Source organism: Nanorana parkeri, unplaced genomic scaffold, assembly GCF_000935625.1.
Source record: "Nanorana parkeri isolate BGI_ZX_2015 unplaced genomic scaffold, ASM93562v1 scaffold1173, whole genome shotgun sequence".
Taxonomy (NCBI): Eukaryota; Metazoa; Chordata; class Amphibia; order Anura; family Dicroglossidae; genus Nanorana; species Nanorana parkeri.
Genome location: NW_017307441.1, coordinates 260290 through 270252, shown reverse-complemented (window position 1 = coordinate 270252; position 9963 = coordinate 260290). Strand labels below are relative to the sequence as shown.

Sequence of the window (9963 nt, the reverse complement as noted above, 5' to 3'; positions counted from 1 at the left end):
CTTTCCCCAGGTAACCTCTGATGACACTGCTGTGACACTGCTCAGGACTGACAATTGGCTGCTCATGCATCAAGCACTGTATTGTGGGACATGAAATGTGTCCCATACAAGGAAGTACCAACATTTGCCAGGCAAGCAATGAGTACAGACACCCCCAGGGTGACTACTGTACAGTACTAAGAGAAATGGGTTTGTCTATGGGAGATAACTCATATCGGTATCTGTGTCATAAACCCGGCCGCATAGACACCAGAAGCAATACATGACCAATGCTTTCAGCAAAACCCTTATTTCCGGCTCCCCTACTAATGTGTGGGACTCTCATTTCACCCAACATTAGCCTGACCCTCTGACCTGGCCAAGGTGGCCATTCCTGCACATAGTGTTAGTGTTTAGGAATGTGTCACACATTCACACCACGCCTGTACATCATTCACAGCGGGGACCCCCATAGAGCTGAAACACTCACCGACAACTGGTCCGGGCCCCTCCAGACGCGGCCCGGATCCACCACCCACAAGTCCGATCGATTATTGGCTATTAACAAACCATGGCCCAGACAGCCAATCGTACGTCTTGTTCTATAAAACAGCTTCTATTGGCTATTGAAGTGACATTTCCCCTTCCACTCGATACCATATTTTGTGTGGGCAAGAGGCTCAGCTGCCAGTGCAAGCAAGGCCAGGAATAAAACAAGAAAAAAATACTAGGTTACTGATATAGGCAGAAATATTAATCAACAAGCTGTGTGTTTGTTCTAACAGACCTAGGCAGGTGATACAATCGTATTATGGGCTCGACTCCAGAATCAAAGATGACCGCTTCTTGGAGCACCACATGCCTGCGTGCGTTCCAGGCCTCGCCCACATGTCCTATTGGCAATAGGGTTTACATCCTGTGACGTCAGGAGAAGTTGCTGCCGCCGGGGCTGACGTTGGAATCAGAAGTGAGTATTACCGGCAGGTTGGACATGTGACTGGGCTACGTACCTAGAGGGCAGTTGGCGGAACCTGGGTACTAAGTGTGGGGCACAGAGCGCTGTGTGAGAGGAGGAGGCCGCTGGCGACCTATCACAGCTGTCACTGAGGAGCGGACTGGCGGCAACATTCAAGGTCAGCTATGAAGAGAATAGGTAGAGTCGTGCCGCGGTGTGCTTTCTACCATCTGCCCGGCCCTGCATTCTCTATAGAGGGCTCAGTGACTGGGCTTCTTCTATAGAGGTCACTCGGCTACCTGCAATCCAGTGCAATGGTGCGACACTTGCTTGAAGGATTGCAGCCAATGTCTGACATATAACTGACCACACACTCTGATTGTACAATCTCCTTTAGATTTACTAGAACTATGTATTATGAATACAAACCCATTTATATCCAGTCACACGGGTCCCAGCTGTTGGTAGGTCTAAAGCAGATTGTACAGTGTATGGCCAACAGGAGTGTGATCAGGACAATTGGGAATGTTGGCTGACTCTACATCTTCTCTTTAAAGATAATTAGTCACAAATGGGCTGTTGGAAGAGACTGTTATGGCCTAATGTGGATCTTTAAAGGGTAAGTGCACCTTAATACAAAGTACACTTGTTGTTTTTGGTCCCCTCCCCTGGAGTAAAAGATCCCTCCCCCGCCACAGATCCCTACTAACTGAGACCTGATGGGTACAATGCCGCTATTGTTTGCATCTAGCCCATAGCCTTCTATGGGGATGCCTCCTACCCAGGAGACTTGCAGCACTGGATGTCAACAAACAGAGCAATTTCCCCTGATCTGTAGAGGGTGGGATCGTTTACATGAATATTCATACTATTTCTGTGTGAAAATTCTCAACTCCTTTAGTAAATCAGCCTCTGCATGTCTCTTCTGCAGTATCAGCTCCTCTTCTCCTAGTGAATGTGCAGCCTGACTCTGTCATCTGTCCTCTATCTATCTATACACACACAATGGGGGGGATTCATCAAAATCTGGAGCAATGGATCTGTGAATGGCAACCAATCAGCTTATCTCCTCAGTTTGTTGAGTTAAGATCTTAAAATGAAAGAGAGAAGCTGATTGGTTGCAATGCATGCCTACTCCAGATTTAGTCAGCTCCAGTTTTGATGCATTCCCCCCAATGTGCCTTTGAACTTACTAGCAGTTTTGACTTCTCCAGGAAGAGTCAGTTCCCTAGCACACCAGAGTCCTCCCCTCTTATATGTGTTTCTAGTTACTGTCTATGCTGGCCCTGCTCCTTCTCCTCTCATAACCTTTGATGTAGCAGATGGGGAAGGAGCGAAGGGGATTACTATAGAGTGTAACTGGAGTGACAGCTCTGAGTCTTCTGGGGTTGCTGACATCCATGATGGTGGTGCCATGTAGTTGTCAGGGGGCTCATACAGGTAAATGACACCTAAAATACACATATAATCTTATGAGAAGATTTTGTTACAATTAATGGTCTGGTCACAGGGTCTCTTCTAGTATGTAGATTCTTTCGGCAGCCCCATTGTGACTGGTCCTCTTTAAATTCAGATGCCATTGCTCCGGGTCATATCATTGCTGGCTGATTTACAAAAGGTGAAAAACTTGGCAATAACTATCACGCTTGTTGTGATTTTCCTCCAGGTCTTTTTAAATGATGGATAATGAGTATCTGATCATTTTGTAGCATAACAATAACAAGACCTTGTGTTGTTCCTTTTGACCAATACTGTTTGTGATGCTGAGCGGTCAGATTATACCGACATTGCTCAGTGCTTTGTTACTTCTTGCTGTTTTTAGGTCCCCATTGATGGGAGAACCCATTCACTTCACCTTTCAGTAGACGAGTGATTCCATATGTGACAGTAAATAGATCTGTGCTGTCAAAAGGTGATACTGCAGACCATTGTCCTATACAGTACACATCCTCTATCTGCAATGTTTGTTTATGGTTCAGAACATGACAGTTCACAGGCTGTGAGTTGTCTGCTTCTGTCTAGTACGTTCCAGTTCTGTGGCTCTATGGCTGGTTTGTTTGTGACTTGTCTATTGGAACTAGAGCCGGTGAAATCTACAAGTAATATATGTTTGTAAACCCTCCAATTAGCCTCTTCATTTGTATCTTATCTAGGTGTGTGTGTGTGTGTGTGTGTGTGTGTGTGTGTGTGTGTGTGAGTGTGAGATCAGTGGTGAACTCATTTGTATGGAAGCCAGAAAGATTTATAGCTGACTTTTACCCAGTTTGGCTACAAATCACATCAGCCTACAGCTCTGCATGCTGATATGAAATCATCTTACATTCAATAGATGAACATATTTTTACTTACAATGATTTATTAGTGATGTAACCTAAGAGATGCATCCTGGGAAAGTTACATCAGCAGAACATTGCTGGGAAATCTAATCTGTAATCTCACAAGATCTCAGGGAAAGGCATTTTCCTCCCCTGAGATGATGTGTGGTCACATGTCCTAGTCACATATTCCAGGAAGTAAAAGGGAGATGTATAAATCTTCCCTTAGTAAAAAATGGCCAGTGTGAGACGAATGGGGAGGAAAAGAAAAATAAGTTATGCAAAGAATACAAAGCCGGCAATTATCTAGAAGTATCTGTTTGTAGATTGTCATTTCTAAAGGTGCCTTTGTTGTCATTTCAAAGACAAGGGTAATGTTCCCAATTAAGAGCCTGCAACTTTGGCTAGCTGGCTCCTGATGCTTGTCCAGCACTGAGATATAGACTGGCAGGCATGTGGTAAACACGAGTGGACACATTCTTTACATTTTTTAGGCTTTTTCAGCTTGTTTGTGTATATTGTTTAGTCAAATGTTTCCAAAGGTGTTTTTCCTGTCTTGATTTGATGCAGTGAAGTGAAATGTGTGGAATATTTATGATACTCAGCAAAATGCATGCCCCTGTTTTTCCTAAATTGTTGGTATGTTTTAACAATATTTAATCTGCTGCAAAAAATCCTGCCGGGCACCAGACTTGGCTTCCTTTTCATGGAAACCTCTTAGCCTAAACCATAATCCAACGCAAACTATTATTACTAATAATGTATTCATGGGACAAGTTCTAAATTCATCTTGGTGGGACATCTTTAGAAGCTCTGTACGTCTACCGAACTGCAAGAAACATTTCTCCACGTCTTCTAAGTTGTTTGTTGACTTATTTGCACATTGATTGCCTCTTCCAATTGGAGTCACATGATCATAACTAGAGGTGCACCGATATGAACATTTCTAAACTGAAACGAAACCGAAATAAACAAAAATGTCAGGCCGAAACCGAAAATGTATTTTGTTTTAACTTTTTTTTTAAATATTTTATTTTTATTTGTTTATAAACTTCTTAATTTTTGTATTAAATATTTTTCTTTTTTTTTACTTTTGGGGGCTTTGGGGAAATATTAAACTAAACAGACCCCTGATATTTCCCTTTTTAAAATAGAAAAAGAGATTGAGGACACAGAGTCCTCAATCTCTATCGCCCCTATTATAAATGAACAGGAATCCTCTATACTGAGAGTTCCTGATCATTCATAACATGAGAACAAAGTATGTTTGCTATAACCCCAATCATGAATGAACAGGAGGTGGTGTAGATCACTCCCATTCATTCATAATTGAGGATAAACATACCACGAGTAAACATACTATGTCCTCAATTATTTACAAACACTTGTTTGTAGCTCGCTCTGCTTCCTGACACGCTGTCACAGGAGGCTGAGCGAGCGGTGCAGGTAGGAGAGCTCGATCTGACAGCTTCTCCCCCTCACTGCCGGCAGGCCTCCTGTGACGGCGCTGGCTGTCTTCGCCCCCACACCGCTCTCCTCCAATCTGTGACAGGAGGCTGAGCAGTGCAAGGAGAAGAGACGCCGGACGCTCACAGCGCTCTCCTCCTGCAGCGCTTGCCCGCCTGTGACAGTTTCTCTCCTCCCCACCGGGACACAGAGCAGCGCCCAGCGGAGAGGAGAGAAAGAACGGATGCCCGCTGTATCGGCCAGAAAATGGCACTTTCGGCATTATGCTAAAAGTGCCATTTCAGCCGATATGTTTCGGCGGCTGATATATCAGTGCATCCCTAATCATAACCTCCTCATTGGAGTGACTTTATCATGACCTCATCAAAGAGACCAGCGAGACCTAGCATCAACCATGGTGGCACTGGAAGCTTATTGTGACGCAACCATACAGTCCACTATTCTATATAAATTAATGGAAACTCACTAAAAGCAAAAATACATTGACATGTACAGTACAGTGATGATAGCAGCTGTGTTTTACCTGCCTCCTCCAACTTTACTGTTGCTCCAGTTAACCCATACTTACACAAGGTCCGCACATTACATATGATGTCTATACTCCTCTACTGCACACGCTCTCTGCCATCATACCCTCCACACTTCTCTCCTCTTCCACTTCTCTTTTGCCTGCAGTCATACTCTGTGTAGTCCTCTTCTTTATATACTTCCCACTGTCATAGTCTCCCCAATCCTCTACTGCACATACTGTCATTGTACTCCTCTCTAGCACATGCTGCTGGCTGTCATACCCTCTGCCCTTCTCTATCACACACTGCCCGCAACCATACCCCCTGCCCTCCTCTCCATCACACACTGCCCGCAACCATGCCCTCTGCCCTCTCCATCACGCACTGCACGCAACCATGCCCTCTCCATCACGCACTGCCTGCATCCATACCCTCTGCCCTCCTCTGCAGCACACACTGCCCGCAGCCATACCCTCTGCCTTCCTGTCCAGCACACACAGCCCGCAACCATACTCTCTGCCTTCCTGTCCAGCACACATTGCCCTGCAGCCATACCCTCTGCCTTCCTGTCCAGCACACATTGCCCTGCAGCCATACCCTCTGCCTTCCTGTCCATCACACACTGCCTGCAGCCATACCCTCTGCCTTCCTGTCCAGCACACACTGCCTGCTATCCTACCCTCTGCCCTCCTCTCCATCACACACTGCCGGCAACCATACCCTGTGCCCTTCTCTCCAGCACGCAGCCATACCCTCTTGCCTCCTCTCCAGCATGTGCTGCCCGTAGCCATACCCTCTGTCTTCCTCTCCAGCACACGCTGCCCACAGCCATATCCTCTGCCCTCCTCTCCATCACATGCTGCATGCTATCCTACCCTCTGCCCACCACTCCTACACGTGTTGCCAGCAAGGACACTCCTTTTGTATTTTTATTGTAATATCGCTAACCTTACCTGTTTTGGAACAGACACAAGTTTGCTTTTTTATTATTTATTTATTATAGTAACAACCTCTGCCTCGCTCTTTGGCAAAGTGTCTTATTTGGACCATGTCAGCACAGCTTGATGCAGGAAGGCCTCAGATGATCTGTCAAAGTGGTCTTTACTCTGAAGTGGAGCTAAACTCTGAAAATAAAAATTGCTGGGAGCTAGAGGTTTTTTGTGCAGGTGACATATGCAAAGTCTTATTCCCCTCGCAATTTTTTTTTCTTTGTACTTGTATGTGCTCATGTGCAGTAGTTATATCATCATTGGCCACCCAATGGCTGAAGAGGAGTGAAGGGAGAATGGGAAGATGGAGTGGGACTGAGCGGTGACTAACAGCCTGGATAGCACAGTTATGGAGGAGGGATTTCTTGTAAAGTGTGCACAGAAGGAGCTCACTCCCTCCATTTTATAGGAAATTTGTCAGGAGACGAATACTGGACCGGCCTTTACTGACTTGGATTAGAAGACGCATTCTCTGGAGTTGTGGAAGTGTGATGGGAGGTTGATCAAAGATAGAATTCGGCTTTATAGTCTATTATCATAATTCTATTCCTATCTCTTCATATTCCTATTTCAGATTGAGAGGCACATTATTTCCTCCTTCCGTCAGATTACTCGCTGTAGGAAGGGTGAATCCCTTAGACTGTTGTCTGCTCACCTTTTCCATTTGTTGTTCTGTCATACTCGTAGATCAGGATGGTTGCCCACACCCGTGTGATTCATCCATAGCAAGTTGTTCTAGACGCCCTAAAAAGACTCATCTTTCCTGTGGTCAGTTTAGTACATGAATCCGTGACGTGGAGAGTTGTAGCTTTTGGAACAGGGGCCAATTTCTCCTGACTGAAGTATAATTATAGCTCATGCTTTATATTGCTGAGTGTATGCACGCTCTGGATGATATTTTCATCTGGTATGAAGAGTCACATTTTAGTAGATTTCTCTCCATCAGTCTTGTATGCACTTACTCATCTAGATTTGTTCTTGCATGCACATCGCATGCAGATCTTTTTGAACAGACATTTCCAACCCTTGCCTTATTACAGTGTCTTGTTATATGATGTACAGTAGTATGTAGTAGAACTCTGCTTTCCTTAAAGTACAACTGAAGTCAGGAGAGTGGAGAGCGCCTGTCAGATTTGTATTACTGTCTGTGTCCCCGACAGGGAAATTCACACTCTAGTGAAAGAAAATCCCAAGTTTTGGGTGGTCATCATAACAGGAATAGATGGCGAATCTTCCAATGGGACCACCAGGCATTTCCTCTCACTTCCAGTTGTGGGTATCAGACAGGAAGTGAAGGGAGGTCTCCCCAATGGAACATTGGAAAAAAATGACCGGGGCTATAACTGTCCCATACTCAATCCAAAACTAAGAAAAAGTATTGGCTTCAGTTCTACTTTAATTGCTATTGGTAGGTATGAGCTGCACGGTGTCCCTGCTCTTTGGATTGTGTACATGTGTTTTCCTGGCTGAACTAACCTTGACATATCTGAGATTTTTGTTGGCAATAGTTAACCGAAAGCAGCATAAGTTTAGGTTGTATATAGCTTATACTAGACAATAAATGTATTTTTATTTCATGTCTTCAACTCCGAGGAACCTGACATATTTCTTTCCCTTATTTTTTACTTCAGAATACAGCTGCATATTTTTTTTATGCTTTCTCATATGGGTAATTTTCTCTTTATTCTACAGTGAGATTTTTTATAAAATGTATTGACCTGGAGCAACTGTGTAAATGTATATCGGTATAATTCACAAATGGATATGGAATTCAGGAGCCAGTCTGCCCAATCATCCAAGAGCCAGCAGGATTTTTTTTTTAGGATCCAGCAACTAAAGAATACTTAAAGTCAGGCGCCGGCTGTAATTTTCAAGGAGCATTGGCAACCTGGCTGCTGTTATGTAATTTGTCATAAGTTGTGATCATGATGGATTTTGCAGCCTGTTTGTTAGTGTTTGCCATGCCAAAAAAATTATTCTTAGTGTTGGGTACAGTGAAGAAGTCTAAGAACCCCTGTTAGGCTTTTAGTGCTATCTAGGGCTTTTTTTAGGGTCTATTCACACCAGCCACCGCGCTACATCGCACAGCGGCTGGTGTGTGGTGCCTGGCACAGTGCAGATACGCCAATCCTGTCTTGACACATTGCACTATGTACTTCTTCTTTTTTTTTTTTTTTTAAATTTAAACTTTATTGAAATGTCAAGTTCTACGGGCACCGTAGGCGGGTGTACTGCATCAGATCTCACTGCGCTGAAAAAAAAAGTACTGCATGCAGTACTTTTTTTTTTTAAACACATACCACCACGTTACCACTGCAATGCGGTAATTTGAATGGTGCCCATCTGTGACGAGGTAAATTGCCTTGTCTTACATTGGGGCTGTGCTGGAGAAAAGGCCAGCACAGTCCAAACGCACGTGAGATTTCCCCTCACGTTATGTGCTATGAGCAACATTTTACCAGATAGGAAGTGGGGGGAATTCTCCAATATCAATATATACAGAACTAAAAATTTATTTTTTGGTAGCACAGGGAAGAGCTAGAACATTTGCAAGATTTTTATTCCTGCTTGTCACGAGATTGCAGATTTTCCCAACTTCTAGTCTGCTAATGCCATTTTCACTAGGACAGAAAGTGCAGTTTCCCTGATAGCAGTGGAAAAACGGGCTCTAATCCTTTCCACTAGGGATGCACCGATACCGAGTATTTGGGTGAGTACTTGCCCAAATGCACAGATACCTTCCCCGGTACCGGAACTTCTGGTCAGAAGGAGATTCCCTCTTACTGGCAGTTCCGCGAGGGAACATGGAGCCAGTTTCCCAGCCAATCCTGATTTTCTGGGATGCTGGTTTGATGCTGATTGGCCAGGAAGCTGGCTTGATGCTAATTGGCCAGGAAGCCAGCTTCCCGGGGCCAATAAGCATAGAGCCAGCCAAACAGCACGGGTAATGACACGCCGCCTAGCTTCCTGATTGCCCGGGAAGCCGGCTCCATGCTACCGGCAGTATCGGTGAGTATCGAAATACAAATATCGGAACTCGATAGTGAAAACGGTATGGGTGCATCCCTACTTTCCACTGTATCCATAACTAAACATAAGGTTTACATTTTAATTAGAACGTTTTCCGTTCTGTGGCAGTTTTACAAAGCAGCTTGTCGGACGCATGTCAGAGAAATGGTAACCTCTTCCACACAGCAGGATGTGTTTTTGTCTTTCAGTGTGCTGTCGGGTTGTGGAAGGCTACACAGGATGAATATGTGTAGTTGATTGTATGGCCGATGTGCGCAGACATTTTTTTACGGTAAGTGAACTCTATGCCTTCGACTATTGTTAGTCAATGCAGGAATAGATGCAGCATTGGCTGGTTTTGTCTACTGACCGGTATTTATCTGTGCTAGTTAACTGAATGGTGAGGTTCAAAACTCCTCAAAATGTATGTTTAATAACAAGCCCTGTGTAACCTATGTGTAATGGCAAAATAACAAGAATTGTGTGACGATAAATACTGATAGGAAATGTTCTGTACAGTTCTTCCCCTTTTTATAGGTCTAGCCTATTTAGAAGGGTTTTTTTGCCAAATATTCCAGTTCAAATTCTATGACAAATTCCTCAGATGAGAAGTTATGCTGTAAAAACCTGAACTATCTTGAATTGGCAAGGTTTGCCTGTTGTGTGCACAGGACCAGTTGTGCTTGAATCACTAGCTGTGACATACACCCAGTAGGAGAAAACAGTGATGGTACAATTAC

At 44.2% G+C, this 9963-nt stretch overlaps 1 protein-coding gene across 1 annotated transcript in view; it reads right to left on the bottom strand.

Moving 5' to 3' along the window:
- The window catches only part of ARMC1 (armadillo repeat containing 1), a 25393-nt gene extending 24837 nt beyond the window's left edge, over nucleotides 1-556 (bottom strand). The window contains exon 1 of the mRNA XM_018568339.1: nucleotides 470-556. The gene's annotated coding sequence lies outside the window, so the exon portion shown is untranslated. The remainder of the gene's footprint in view (nucleotides 1-469) is intronic.
- Between the last annotated feature and the right edge of the window lie 9407 nt (nucleotides 557-9963).